The sequence below is a fragment of the Hylaeus volcanicus genome, chromosome 2, assembly GCF_026283585.1.
Source record: "Hylaeus volcanicus isolate JK05 chromosome 2, UHH_iyHylVolc1.0_haploid, whole genome shotgun sequence".
Classification (NCBI taxonomy): Eukaryota; Metazoa; Arthropoda; class Insecta; order Hymenoptera; family Colletidae; genus Hylaeus; species Hylaeus volcanicus.
This window is the reverse complement of record NC_071977.1, coordinates 6,335,045-6,350,838: the sequence shown is the minus strand read 5'-3', so window position 1 is coordinate 6,350,838 and position 15,794 is coordinate 6,335,045. Positions and strand designations below refer to the sequence as shown.

The 15,794-nt window shown below is 47.5% G+C and overlaps 1 protein-coding gene across 3 annotated transcripts in view; it reads left to right on the top strand.

The window, feature by feature from the left end:
* The window catches only part of LOC128872615 (uncharacterized), a 273,873-nt gene that overhangs the window by 48,420 nt on the left and 209,659 nt on the right, over positions 1-15,794 (top strand). Inside the window, exons 1-2 of one of the 3 annotated variants that reach the window (XM_054115479.1) lie at positions 4,788-4,837; positions 14,722-14,798. The gene's annotated coding sequence lies outside the window, so the exon portion shown is untranslated. Of the gene's footprint in view, positions 1-4,787; positions 4,838-14,721; positions 14,799-15,794 lie in introns of those variants that run through there. The other 2 variants (XM_054115480.1, XM_054115477.1) reach the window with 2 other exon arrangements.

Below are 15,794 nucleotides of genomic sequence, written 5' to 3'. Positions count from 1 at the left end.
GTGGACAAATTATTTGAATCACCTTTGAATATAACAAACCATTAACAAACCGTTGGAGAGAGCATTGCCAGGAGCGCTGTAGCAAAACAAAGAAAGCATCTCGAATGCAATGGATGCACAAGTCAGTTCGGATGTGGGATCGCAGAAATCGAAACGCAAAAGTATCCAAAGGGGGAGAGGAGATCGAGGGTCCAGCAAATCTTCCAGGATGCTCGGTTGGCCTCTCCGCTAACAAAAGGAGCCGGGACGGGGACGGCGGACGTAAAATATGATGCTTTTAAGCCCCCACGGAGGAGTTGGGAAGCGCTTGCCTTTAAATTTCAGTTCGAAGATCGAAGAGCCTCTGTGAAATCAAGCGAGCGATCCTGTAGTATGCAAATACGCGGGAGGACGGACGTGGTAGGTAAATCCACGAGGAACAGGGAGGGCAAGGAACAGTGAGGAGGGTACCGTTAGATGGAGGAAGGAAAGATCCAGAGGGCGAGGGTAGGACTGTGAAAGGAGGTACCGAGGAACGGAGGAAATAAGCGCGGAAGAGCAAGAGGGACCAGGATGGGGGTGCAGTAGGTGATCTTCTGAAAAATGGGGTCGTAAAGCATTCCACTCATATCGTATCCCGCCTTTTCACCTTTCGCACAGACGTTTCCAGCCTTGGTACACACATACTCGTCGACTTCTTTCAACCCTTTGCAGAGGCGTCTTCCAGACTGGAACGTCGATTTTTAATTTTCGCGAGATTTTCATACCGTATGGCCCGCGGCTCTTTGTCCACCTTCGAGGAATTGTACTCCAGAATTCGCGACAGTTGAAACCACGCAAAAACGTTTCGTGTACTTCCTTTCCCCTCTGTTGTCTCCTTCATCCACCGCGGATAGCGGGAATTCTCTAAATTGCTACCGTGTTCCCAGACATGACGTTCCGCGGAGGAATATATATACATATTTCTTTGTTGTAGCGAGTTTTGAATCATGGCGTGACTCGCGTCTCGTTAAGAATATTAATCTTAATTAGATTGCGTTAGATCGACCAGCGTGCGTGTTTTTTTTCAGTAAAAAGTGCATTTACCACGGTCGCGCGTTTTACGAAACCTCTCGCGACCGTAACCACGAACACACCTGCGACTTATCTCTCGATGCATATTTCAAGACGCAGCAAAAAAGGGAACGTACGGTTGGCATGCGAATCGGCGTGAAACGTGCAACCGTGGAAAAATTCCCATAAACCAGTGGTTCCCATACTTTTTCGAAACGCACATCACGGATATAAAAATAAGTCGCAGAGGTCTTAAATTATTTCTGCGAAAATACTCGAACGAGACAAATGGTCAAATGAATTCTAAACAATAGTCTGGAAAGATAAACTGTTAACGATCGATCACCGAGTAATTTAATCGTGAGACGATGACGACGTTGATGATTCCGCGTGAAAAATCCGTCATTTTTCATTTCATCGAGCGGACGTCGCGGTGTCCCAGTTCCCGGCCAGAGAACGGAATGATTTATTAATACTGTGGCGGTAGTAGCGCTTTCGTTGCAATTATCGAAAACAAGATTTATCGAGGCGATTCCTTGGCACTCGCCTAACGCGGTCCGGCTTCGAGTTAATGATTTATCGCGGCACGCTGGCAAAGCTGGTGCGCGCGGTTCGCGGGCGCAACTGATTCCACCATTTTCCTATTGTGCGTCGCGTTACTTCCCGTTATTTATTACGCTTCGGGTATTTGCTACCAGGCGGAGAAGCCCGTGCAGAAAATCCACTAAATCAAGGGATCGGTTAGCGAGCGCGTTTGTCGGTTCGCGACGTTGAAAGTGGTAAATAAAACGTTGGCGAGATTAAAGGATATCGTTGCACGCGTCATGGAAGTTTCTTTGACCCTGTTCGTTACCGCCACCGCTGCTGGAAAAACGATAGCAGCGATTTATTGCTGCTTATTCGCGGAAAGGCATTAATTCTTGTCGTTATCGAAGATAAGGTTGTTTATGGTGATTTCTTCTCGGCACGCTTCGCGAACGAGACTTGCTCCATCGATCGCTCGCAATGCTATTCGCGCGCGAATTTTGTTCTGTGATCTACAATTAAATAACGATTCTCCCACGATTCATAATTCCTCGATAATGGCCATCTTTTCGGGAAGCTTCGGGAAGGAGTAAATGTTTAAACGCGCAGCAGCTCTGCAGCGGCAATCCACTGCCTCGAGCGATGCCCGCGTTAATAATACTAGTATATTCGATGTTTGGAGCAATAATTGCCCATCGAAACACACCGTTTACCGTTTTATTTTCATCCGTAAACCGGCCCAATCGACCGGTACAACGACGATTATTCTGTATCGTTATGCGTATGCATTGTACGCCCGCGATAACAAAGTATGTATCGCCGGCTTGCTAATTATGCAGCGCACGCGTAGCGCATAATTAATTCGTCATCGCGACAGGTCACTTTACGTGGCATGTTACGGCTGTTAGAAATACAACGTCTACGACTACGCGATCATCCCTCGGAGTCCTCGGTGACGATTAAAACGACGCAGTGTTTAAAGAAAATAGTCGAAAAAGGATTCGTAAGCGTCGCATCCTGGCTTTCGGCGATCTTTAGAGCTGCGTTGGTCGTGAAAAAGAGCGCAACTCTCGGAAAAAGAGGCAACGCTTCGCGATACTCGCGCCTGATGACTCCCTTTTAATAACTTAAGCCTATTACCCCGAGTGCCTCGGGTCTTGTTCCCTGTGGTTTGCTCTTTTCTTTCACCGAGGAAACCACGCGAATGCCACTTTCTTTTTTTTGCAGCCGCCATAGCGCGGCGGGCATTCGTTCCTTCCTCGTTTATTTCCACCCCTTTCCATGCGCGTGTTCTATTCGAGTGGCAGGCCCATAATCCGCTATTATCGCGCGAGTATCGCGTACTTGCACGATTTCTGTGTTCTATCAAATTATCGGAGGATCCACGTGATTATTCCTACTTTTATCAGCGAGAGGTCAACGAGCGTGAAATCCTCGAGATCACGGGATATCGGGCCAACAAAGGAAGCTTACTACACGAACGAGCACGTTTTGGACGGAACAAAGATCGTGAAAACAAATTGAAATATTAATCGTACATAGCCAGATGTTTTCATAAAATATTGCACTATTCTCGCAGTACACAAAAATTGTGTTAGTTTTGTATGTAAAAGTTTCAGCAGTGGTCTATTCCAAGCACCGTTGTCGCACATGTTATTTTCGCGGTAGGCAGAGTATTATTATCAGACGTCTCCATCAAAGGACGCCTCCGCAACCTCGGATGGTATTTCACGTTCCATTCTCTCGTTGTTTGTCCGATTCCTGGTAGCAGGCGTGTTCAAACAATCATTTAAAGTTCCGTCGCGGTGTTACATATTCATTCGTCGCGTTACTATGCATTATCATATATTTGGCTACGTAAACAACGCGACTTGCCGCGGGAAGCGTAACCAACCGACGACCGTACGGAAAATCTCGGTTGAATTTCGCCGTCGGCATCGGAGAGGAACGTCCACCGTCGATGGGACGCCCACAGGATCCCTGGGAAGATAAGGCGATTACCGTCTCTATTTTTTTTCTCTATGCTAAATTTATGCCATCAACCGCGCTTTGGCCACGACAGTGACAATATTTTCTTTACGGGACCCAGGAGAAAGCAATTACCGTCTTTCGTGCTCTCCTGATGCCGAAAGCGCAAAGCGGATAAAGACCAGGTCGCCGATTTTCGACAAGCTTCCTAATGCCACGCTGTCCCTGATATTCTGCTTTACAAATTGAGCCTCTCTCGGGGGCGTCAAGGTGTCTGTCGATTATCGATCGCGACGCCCAGGCGACAAAAAATGCTCCTCCGTCTGTTTGCAATCGCTCTCGATCGACGCTTCGAATGTAGACGAGGAGGCTAAAGAGTCGACTGGATGGGAGCAATTCCATTGAGGGCTCCTCGCGATGTGCCTTCTATCACCGTGGCCAGTTGAAAAATATATTATATTCTGCAAGAAATATCGCTGGAAAATAGTTTTCGATGTGTACTTTGATGGGTAACACTTCATGACTGCTAACGTGAATTCACGTCACTTTGAATTCTATTCCTGGTTATGACAAAATTTGTGATGTCCAGCTTCAGAATTTTATTATTTTCGTCAGTATTCGGTATTAGAAACGTAAAATATCTGCCGGTCGCGAATGCGTTAAGATCGAGTACCGAGTGAGAGCAGCTCAGGAAGTAGTATCGGCCCGTACCGCGTCAGATGTATCAGTCAGCCTTCGTAATACTCCTCCCTTACCATTCTGCATTCTTCTCAATCTAAAGCTGACGTTTCTTCCTCTACTACGTCCAAAAGGCTTCAGCGAAATTTCCACGCAGAATATTTTGAGGCTCGCCAGGAGAGTCCTGGCTCCCGGGCGAGCATTTTTCTCGCCCATGTAACCAGGAATTTACCATGGATTTGATTCATTCTGTTCGGGCGTTCGTCGGTACAGCAGCGAGTTAGCCCTGTGTATACGCGGGAGTACAATCGAATTATCAGGAACCGTGGGGAAATCCTTTAATACCTGCGCACGAATTTGCCTGCCCCTCCCGATCGATTAATTCCCTACGAAATCGCCAGGCGTCCTCGTCGCGGATTAGGGCCGGTACAACGAACACTGTGTCGCGTTTTCAGCGGGGTAGCTGCGCGCGGGCCACGAATCGGACCGTTCGCGGACACGCTCGATGCAAAATTAACGAAGAAGTCCGCGGCGAGACCGAAGGGATCCAGTTCCAGCGTAATCCCGCGCCTGTCCGCGCGTTCTGTCGCTCGCGGCTGCCTCCGCGTAACGAAGTTACACCGTTCAACGCAAGGTGATATACGATCTCGGGGAATTTATTTTGCGCCGCTTCCGACCGCCGCATATTTGATTATTTTACTTCTGGCCCCGTATAAATAGTTAATGGACGGGAATAGGAACAGCGACGCTTGAATTATTCCTGCCGTTGGAATCCTGTAATTTGAAATAGTGGCTTCGAACGGTGACGGATCGGCCCGCCGTGGATATTGCTGGGCGGACGCTCGGTATTTTATCCCGTTGCGGCTCCAATTGGACTGTGTAACGCCAAGGAGGTCTTTAGATTTATCGATTCACTTTGGCGATACAGGCTAGCCCTGGGAATCTGTTAGACGCGCGTGTGTTATAGTTTTGGTGTCGCTTGGCTAGGTGGGGATCACGGTACAGTTGTTGAATTCGATGCTACTAGCAAGAAGGTAATATACAGTCCTTCTCATAAATATTCGTACCCTCTATGCCTATTAAAGAAGTTTGTCTAAATTAAATAATAGGTATGATGTGTTCAAATGAATGTTTCATTATAAATATATATATGGATAAACTTCACACTTGTCTATATAATGAACAATTTATTTGGAAACATCGAACCTATTATTTCGTTTAGACAAATCCCTTCAATAAACACAGAGGGTACGAATATTTATGGGTACTGACAAAGTTGGAAGTATACCGGAAGGCTGACACATAACACCTGAAGAGACCTCAGGATCCTCATCCCTGGTTAAGACCAAAGTCGCCCTCTTGAAGGGATGAAAGAGTCCACGAGTGGTAGATTCGAGCCGAGAAATCGGTGCTAGACTATGGTCGGCTTACGGAGGTGTTTCAGCAGGCAGGTGCGGATTCCTGGTCGCGAAACTCGGCAGGGGTGCACACGCTTACGCCAACACCCGCAATACTCCTCCGCGAGCAGCCCGTTCCACCGTCCACGTTGAATCCCACGGGATAAAACCGCCTCGTAGTCCGCGCCGGAGTCCCGTATATGTGGCCGCCGGTTCCTCCTTCGTCCAGAGCATCCTCTTCGTTCCACTCAACCGCTGCCCCACCCTCAACCTCGTTCCGACTTCACCCTCGTCCACCGCGTCGGCCAGACACCCCTGCATCCACGAACAAACGCCCCGGGGCCTGGGCTTCCTGAATATTTTATTTACTCCCCGCGATGCTACGTCTTCTTCTGGGCTTCTTTTCGCCCTCCCACGCCCCCACGCCACCCCGAGTCGCCGTTCGCCTTTTTCTTCGGGGTCCCTCTAGCTTTCGCGGCTACCGCCTCATCATCGATGCTCCTTGCCTCTTCGTTCAGCCACCTCGCACTTCTTCAGGCTTTCCAACTTCTTTGCTATCCGATTTCTCTTCCACGATTGTTTTTCAAGATTGCTTCCACTGGCTATTCATCGCAAATGCGTTTCACTGTCTGGTTGCCTTGGACCTTTCTTAGAAGGGGATCGTTACCAATTCGCTACGATTTTGGGGCTTGTATAATTCATGTTGACGAGGAGGGCTATCTGGCTAGTTGTCAAACATCACCTTCCTTTCCATTTTTCTTTTTTTCAATTGTAGACATGATCACGCTACGCAGAGTGTCAGATCTTGAAGGGTTGAAAAATAAAATTGTTTATTACCCACTGACTGATTACCAAAGTATTCACGTATTCCGTTTACCAAAAGCAGAAACTGTAGTAACCCCTCGATCACCATTTTATCGCGATCTGGTGCAAACGGGTTAACCTGCTAAAGCTCGTAAAGAAGTCCTGGTGTTCTTTTCTGGAGTGTCCCCCCGGCTTTCCTTGGCTACCTCATCATCCCCCAAGTCTCTCCGTTCGATCACTTCGCGCTTCTCCAGTTTCCAAGTCTCCGTCTCCCCTCTTTCCGATCCGATTTCTCGTGGACGATTGTTTTTACTGTCGCTTCATTACCGATGCGTTTCACCGCCCGTCGCTTTTCTTGGACAGCTCCGCCCCTTAGGAAACCCCGCAGACGCGTTTTATCCCGTCGGTTTAGCGGATCAGGAGGTGGCTTTGTTTTACGGTCCGAAGGGAAATTTATTATTCGTTTCCTTTTGGACACGGGACTTTTTTCGCCCTCTCCCTTTCTCGACCCCCGCTGGCATCGTCTCTCGAGGCATCGATGGGCCCCGGACTCCTTATCGATTCTCCTTCCGCGTCGGACTTCCTCTCCCGCCTCTGGCTGCTCGGCGCTGCTGTTCTCCACCCCTCGCCTCTTTTTGCCCTTAATCGCTCGAATTTATCTTGGTTAGAACGTCTCTGGAAGCCGACACTCTCTTCCTCGTCCCTCTCCACGTGCACACGGAGCCAGGTGTGTATACACTCCCGATCTCGCCAGGGCAGTGGTTCTTAACCTCTTGGAGTCCGCGGTTTAAGAGGAAATTCTTGGTCTTTTGCAGGGGAGGAAAATCTGACGCAATTTTTCGTCTTGAATAAACGGGTGGAGTATAAACCCAGGAAAAAAAATATAGTACAGCCAGGAATTTAAATATAAATATATATTAAATGAAAAATAAGGCACGGAGTGTTTACCTACACGACCAAATCCGTACTCTACGATTTGTGTTCTCGTTTGACTCCTTATTGTTAGGTATGAGAGGCGTGGATATTATATATAGTTTAATCGAACTCCTTGCGATACTGGGACCGCATTTTTTGAATACTGGTAAGCTTCTCTCGTCAGATAGAAACATATTTTCGACGTTTCAATTTTTCTATACCGTCTGGGTCCTTTATTAGACTGTAGGCACGGCGGTTAAGAATCACTGCGCTAGAGGAACGAGCTGGATGCGAGCATGTCGGCGGGACCAAACGCACGGCCAACTCTCTAACGATCCAACCTCTGCCCGACGTTTCACGGTTGTCGATTTTCCCGTGACTTCCGGCGAATAGATGCGATAATGTTCTTCTTTTACGAGTGCAACGCCCGTTGATTCGTTTAATTATTCGATCCCAGCCAGCTCGGAGCGCTGCGAAATCCCGGCTGCTCTTTTACTTTCGATAGAGAATAGTCGGAGGAGATTTTATAATTGCCGAACGAAAGAACTTACGGGGACACGCTTCGATTAAACTCTCGAACGTCTTGCGAAATTTACCAAGAGGCTGGTCCCGTGCTCTTTTGTTGCAGTATTTGTTGAAATTACTAAATTAATGTCAATCGTTTCGTTAACATGTGTACATTGTCGAAAACTTGTTCTTTAAACTCGCAGAAAATACCTGTAGGAGAGTACGATTTCGGCTGTTAATAAGTAGACCAAAGAAAATGCATACGGAGGATCGAGTAAATTGTTGCAGCTCGCCTTCAAAGAACACATTATTAAATTGAATCAAACACATTATTGTTAGTGAATTAAACTCCGTGTTTACTGTGCTTTGATGCCCATACCCTGAAGCGCGAGTTTTAATGAAAATATCATCCGCAGAAAGGATCGAGAAACGTCTTAAGGAGATTATTATTGGCCGATGTAAATTAACGTTAATTCACCTTCTTCCGCTGAATAAGTATGATGAATCAGTCGGTGTGTTTATCATGGTAATTTATTGCTCGCGCCAGCATCTGTAACTAATGGCGCGCGATGCTCGCTGAAGCATCGGTAATTATATCTGAATGCAATTCAGTGTCGCACACTCGAATGCATCCGACGAGGCGGTAGTTAGACCTTCAGTTGCCGGGTCACGACTGGCGTCTGTGAATTCGTGGGCATTCGCGCGCAGTAAGGGAGTCGACAGCGTGCGTCGGTAATTGTAAGACACGAGACGTTCCCTTTTGCAAAATGGTAAACAGGGGGCAAGCTGGCGGACGTAAAAGCACGAAGGCAAGGCGCAATTTAAGCATTGCTTCAGCGTACAATCGAAAATTGATGCTGACCGATTCCCTATCGCAATTTGAGCTCGTGACACAATTTAGACGATGGTTATTAACACTGTTTAATTAGAAATTCCGTTACAAATTGTACGGCGCTTGTTAACTTGCTTCAACAAAAGTTTCATTATGGCATCGGGCCACCATTAACCTGTAATACAAGTCCCGTGCTTGGACTAGATGCATACAACATTTGAATAGATTCAAGTGGAATGTTACCCCATTCGACTCTCTCTAGACTTGTAGTGGCTCGATGATATGTAAATCGGACGACTGTGCTGACCAAGGCAGACGTTGAAGTTTAACTTTTCTGGCTGTGAAAGATAGCATCGTTATGGATGTAGTTTCTCGATGTTTCTTAATGTTGCAATATAACAGTGTTCTATAGGTAGATGAATATTATACGAGTTAATCCTAGTAGCCGTGTTGCAGCAACGCACAGGATGATTTACGATGTTCCGTCGACCATGGAGTCGAATAACATATCTGCGTATGTACCTTGCGTATATCCAACCTCGCCATCTCATAACATTATCGCGACGAACGAATTTCAAAAGCGGAGAGGTCTTCGTGGCCTTGGCGTTCTTAATTCGCGTAAAAGCAGAGATTAGCCCCCAAAACGCGAGCTTTCCGGTTGCAATTAATATGCAAGCACCGGCGAATCTTTAATGCGCCTTAATGAAAATCTCTGATTCTGAAATTCGACCCTATCTGGCGGAACATCTGCTTAGTCCAAGTTGGAGTTTCACGTTGATTTCTCGGGGTCAGTCGACCGTCACACGAACTTCGTCTTTCCTCGTTCGCCCCACCTCGCGAGCGCCGCCCGAGTCATTGCCTTTGGTGTACTGGGTAAACTTAGTTAACTAACATTCCGAATTGAATCCTCCAGAATGCAATAAGAGAACGCGACGGTGTTGGTGTAGCGCGTCGTTGGAAATTACCGACGTTTGATTATTACGATCGTGTTCGTGCCCGAAATTTCAAAGAATCCAGTCCTCGTTGTTTATAGTATTTACGAACCTAGAGGATGTCGTGTTCATTTTACGAATATCTTCGTATCGAAAAGCAGGATCAGAGTTTCGAATCTTTCCTTGACATTACTCCGTCGACTTGTCGAACCTTTCGATCCACGATCGAGGAGGTTCCACTCGAGGGAAGAGGTAGATTCGCTGGCCGGCGTTATCAGCGTTTCCCCTCGTTAATTATATCAAAGCTTTCGACTCCGTCGAGCGGCATTCAGACGCTCTCTCGTATCCTAACCCCAAAGACAAGCGAACTTCCCCGTTATCATAATATCGCGTAATTTAGTATTGGTGGGCTTTCGCGCACCTGCTGACTCCGGAAGGCTCGTCTCCTCCTCGCCGACGTCGAGTTTCACACCGACTTCTCGGGTTAACCGACCGACACCTTGCTACCCGTCTCTAATCCTTCATCTCCCTTCGACTTCGGTCTACTAGGTAAACATTCTCGGGCAAATCCATGGAAGCTCGTCGGTGCGAGGCCCCCCGCATCCGAGGAGTCAGGCATTCGGGTTTGATGGCTTTAGGTCTGTCTAGGAAAATTCCAGGAGGTCAGTGAAACCTGCTGGCTCGCGTTTGCTGGCAGCCTGGCGACGATGAATGTTCTCGGAGTCTGCACGCTCATTCTCGGTGAGATGAATTTTCCAGGGTGCCGAAAACCGAACAGAATTTACCCTTCGCGATGTCTCGAGTGCTACATTTTCTCTAACAACTAACACGTACGTTACGAGTTATTCTACTCGAAGGCAGCCAACAACTAACGCGTAAAATTTTGACATCACCTGTTTAACTTTTAACGTGCAATCGTCGAGGGTCGATTTTTGCGCTACTACCCATCGTACGTATCGTACTTCCGCGCCTTAAATATTTGAACAGGGAGTCGATGGCGGGGGAGTGACTGGCCGCGGCAGAAACCAGAACGTTCAGGATTCTGGATCAGCCATGATTCCTGGTCCGACCACACGATCTCGTCCGTGGTCACGCATGGGATCTACGCTAATGGATTGCCAGCCGATACGTCCTACCCGCCATCAGATGGACGAAGATAAGCGACAAGTATCGCGAAAATCCGAGTGCCTTTGACGGTTCGAGCGACGATGCATTTAACCAAGGTTCCGCTGGACGATTTTTAGTTTCAAACTGCCACCCTTGTGATCAACGTTATTTCCATTATCGAATTTTTTCGAGGAACTTTTGTGTCTGCGATCAATAAGTCTTCGGTCAAAATATCTCTTCCTCTGTTCCTGACGCGGTAGGATTTACATTTAATTCGCCACGTCCACGCAACGCCTCGCACGCGCGTAGATACTACTGTCAAACAGGTCGAACGTCGATGTTACATTCATCTCGACAGCAAATCGAAATTCCAAATTATTCTGTAACATGTTACGCGTCACGTTCTAACGCAAAATATGGTAATTACGACACGCGTCAGAACGTTCGTTTAGAGAGTATTTCCAGAAGCGAGAAAATCGCCGGAATGCCTCCAAGGCATCCGCGAGAGCTCAGCGATTTCCAGTTTTGATTCTCGCGGAGCTGAAATAATCGGGAGAGACGGAGCTCCATAGTCCGTCGCTTAATTAGATTATTAATTATGCAGCGCCAATCAGCTACTTGATCCGTTTTTGGATAATCGCGGTTTCGTTTGGATTCGGTTAATAGTCGATTAATAATGAAATAATTTAATTAACTACTCGACAGCTGGATACGTTTGGTTCAGCTTCGAGATAACCTGGCGACGTAATCAGTTTGATAGCGCATCGAGTAGAACCGTAGAACTACGGATTCAATTGATATAAGAGGAATTTTTGAAAAAGTTATTGCCTAACCCAGATTCCCAGATTACCAGCTCGAAGCTCTTCAGGGTGTATCGCTTAGTTGTCTCGAAAAACTGGTTGTTCCGGGTCTGCGTGAAACGAGCATTCCTGTTGGCTCGCTGAACCGAAGAAAGGAACCCTCCTGGTCTCGTCAGGTGACAGAGGGGAGGGGGATATAATTCGGTGACCTCGAGAGAGCGCACACGATAATCCTTGGTGTCGCGAGGGTTGGTAGAAAGGAACGCAAGAGGGAAGGCCACGCGGTGGGAAAGGGTTGGCAACGGAGCGAGAGGATCCACGCGCGCATAGTGTATAAAGACGGGATTATAATAAGCCGGGCCACGTTACGAAATTGTTTCGTTCTCTATTAATAACGGCAGCCTGGTCGTCGAAACACGGACGAGCACGCGGCACCCCTTTTCGCCACGCGACGATTATTATTGCTGCCACCAGGGGTGCGTTTCACCCTTTCGCGACGAGTGGAGGAGCGTCGTTTGTTTAACCAGCAACCGCGCGGCTTCGTTTCCAGTCATAATAGCTGACCGGTTTTTCATCATCTTAATGCCCCCTGGCTGACAGCCATCTTCCAAGGAAATAAGCCGTCTTTTACCCATTCGCCAAGACGATCCTAATTGAATTTGACGGGCATTGAGAGATATCCGAGGTGCGTTACAATCTTCCTCCCACCCCTCTTTGAATCGAAGAAGGAAGCTCGTTTTAAGAATTCCCGACTCGTTCCTCCGGCATGCACCGTTTGAGTCAGCGAAACGGGAAATTAACTGGCTGCTGCGCCAGTTCCGTCTGTTGATTTCTCGTTAAACGAAGTGAGAATATTATTCTAAGAATCTTCTAAGAAGCTTTCGCGGGAAACCTGCCTCCCAGGCTACGAAGAGAGTCAACTGGTTATGGTATCGCTGCCGAAAAGGTCTTTGGGCGCAAATTCACGGGGAACGTAGACGATAAACAGTTTCGCATAAACAGTGTAAATCTTGAAGATTTGGAGACTCGCGTAAGCGTAATTGTTTCCGTCGAAGAGGAGGAAGGTATGAGCCTTGAATAAGCTACGAGTAAATCATTTTATTTTCTTACGTTCTCGATAAAAAAATAAAAGTCACTCGAGATAGATAGGTTCAATCAAGATATGCGAAGAAACGAGGAAAGAAACGAGCCTAATTGTTCGCCAGGGGGGGGGGAACCTACGCCGCCGTCTAATCTTCCATCGACAAAGACGGGCGTTCGCCGCAGCAATTTACTTTCCGCAATAGTAGCACTGATGACGACGCGCGTCCATTGTTCGCACGCGCTATTAGGCTTCCGATTCTGTCTCCGGATGCAACCGTCATCCTTATCGAGACGCAGAGGTTGAGGCCTCGTTTGAGCGGGGGACTGGAGGCAGAGGACGCATTACCGATGGCACAATGAAGGAAACGCGGCAGGCAAGTTGGTCTCCGATACGGATTGCGGCGGCATTGATAGTAACGAGCCATTAGGGGACGCGTTAAACGTATCTCTGGCGAATACCACTGCTCGTTCAGCCGAGGAAACGCCAAGGCGACGCTTCCGCGAAGAATGGATTTTCGGGGATCGAATTTGTGTACCCTTTCGGCTCGGTGAACTTCGTTTCAAGGATTTGCACCCTGTCGCTCTTCCTGTCTTTCCGATCGAGTACATCGCCGATCGCATAATCGCCTTTTCTTTTGAAGTCAATGTCCCGAATCGGAGCTTTGACTCGTCGACCGATAAAACGAGTCATTCCGAAAACTTCCACGACTTTTGTCAAATTTCTTTGATATTCTCCATCGTGGATCCTCATCGACACTGCTCTCGCCTGAAATTGGTGAATTGAAACCAAAACAGGAGGGTTAACGCGAAGCAATCGAACGCGACGCGTTTAGAATAGTTTGTATCGAGAACGAGTAAACTTGGACGTCCGCTCGAAGCTGCGAAAAGGTTATGCTAGCTCGAGGAGTTTGAGTATACCGTATTGTATGCTAAAATCAAACTGTACGTCGAATCGGAGTGGTCCGCCATTGTTATACACTTCCTGCTTGCTCCTCGTTCGCATTCCGTTTAGCATGCTACTTGACCGATCGTGCATCACGCCGTCTTTGTGTTTTGCATTATTCATGGTTACGCGCGTACTCGAACGCGGCATCGTAATCGTCGTAATCGAACACTCCGCGGGGGTCCTACGATTATCTTTTCGTTCCATCGTATCCGTTTCCCGCGCGCCATAAACGCTACTCCATCTTTTCCGGTCGACGAAAGGTGACGAATATAAAGCGCGAATAAAGCTCGGCGAATATAAATCTTTACTGATGATAAAACCGAAAGAACTTTTGCTTCTGATTTGGAACCATCTGCCGTCAATTACATTCAACAGTTTACGTGCAGTTACACAAATGCTTCGCCAAGGACTTTAATAGGCATTTCATTCCACGAAAGTCGTCATTGTACTACGGAGTTAGTTCAGCGACGATGTGGGACGGAGACTCGGCCAACTTTGTTGGAAGAACTATCATTAAGATTGATGCTATTACTTCTTGTACTTTGTTTTCGAATGAAGCTTCTTCTTTCTTCCAGCGTCAACTCTTAATAGAGGTTGACGACCATCGTTCCTCTCGACGTTTCCGTCGATTACTGCTTTCAATGTTCTCTGATCGTACAAACCTCGTTGCCAACCAATGTCAGTCCGCACCAAAAGATCCAGTCTATCTACTCCCGAGGGTTCTCCTTTCGCATAAGCGATAATAAAAAGAAAAGAAATTAGACTCGAGGCGTTCCCACCGTCAGGCCAACGCGCGCTAACGGAATTCGTGGATGGCGCATTGAAAAACCCGCTTACAAATAGCAAGCGAGCAACAGGGTCAATCCCTGCTAGATTACTTTTCAAGTATCTCAATAGGGCTAGTTTAGTCGACTGCTTATGGCTTGTTACCGCGGTGAATGCGAGGCCGCGCGACAGAACGACACCCCGGCACAAAGCCGCAGTAACATAAAAGAGCGTTCAAGCCCATTCAAAACTGTTGCGCCACGTTAACATTTATTAACTTCGTCAAGCAGACGCGCACACGTACAACGTCGCCAGGATCGTCGCTTTTTAACGTTCCGTTATTGCCAGCGGCACAATGTTTCCGGTCGGCCCGGACCGGAGCACCATTTTCCTTCTTTTCACGTGGCCTCTCCGATGTTTTTTGTTTCAGTGTAGTTGCGGCTTTCGGGGCACGAGGGACACGAACGCGCAGATCCACGCTGTGCGAATCGCTGCATCGCCAGACAGGTATGTTGAGAGTCTACATTTTTATTAAGAAACGACTCTGTTAACTTCCTTTACTCGAAGGAATCAAGCCACAAACTCGTGCCCCTGTAAATAAAGAGGCCATCTTCGTAGCCGAAAATGAATCACCCCTAACGGGATTTACCAAGCGTTTAGCTATTAGATTTCCAGCAGCTTGCTCGCCATCGGAATTTTTGCAAGTTTTCGCGTTCGAGCGGCAATTTGCCGGCTGGTTATAACTCGGCTGGTTACGGTCTAGTTGGATTTAGGAAATAAATATCCCGTCGCCGGTGAAACGACTCTGGTCGCCGCGCACGGACACGGTGTCTCGCGTTATCACGAAAATCACGATGCAGGTTCGCGAGGCGCGCGCTGTGATCAGGAGATACGTGCCACCATAAAGCTCGCGTTATCTTAACGTTATTGCATATGACGGACGTGATCTCTGGTCCTCGTGCGATCTCGCCGCTACGTAACTGCGACAGATGCACGCCTCCTGCAGATATTGTCTTCTCGAGCACAACCCAGTGCATTAATAGAATATTGATAAACAAAGGCCAAATTGCCTCGAGTTACGATACATCGAACTTCTGAAACCCAATTTGCTTGGTTTATCTTATATACCATTCAAGAGAGAACGTTTTCGTCTCTCGTATTTATTTGCTACTCTTAACCAAGCCAGAGTAAAACCTTCCCAAGCGTGAAATCTTTTATACTTCAGCTCGGTGACAATTAAAATTTGCTAACGATTTCACCGCTAGCATTATTCTTGGTAACTAGATTTTTGAGGGACGACGCATTATTAGAAGCAACATCGCTCGACGGGCCGCCGATCGGAATACCAACGAGCGGGGACCGATGCAAATCGTGCCGCGCGCAGAAATTGGATTATCGCGAGCGATCGGTCAAACGGCGCATGGGAAATTTTAATTATCGAAACTACGTACAGAACCCACCGGCTGAAATTACTTGAAACGCGACGGGAGAGGATTTTTACCC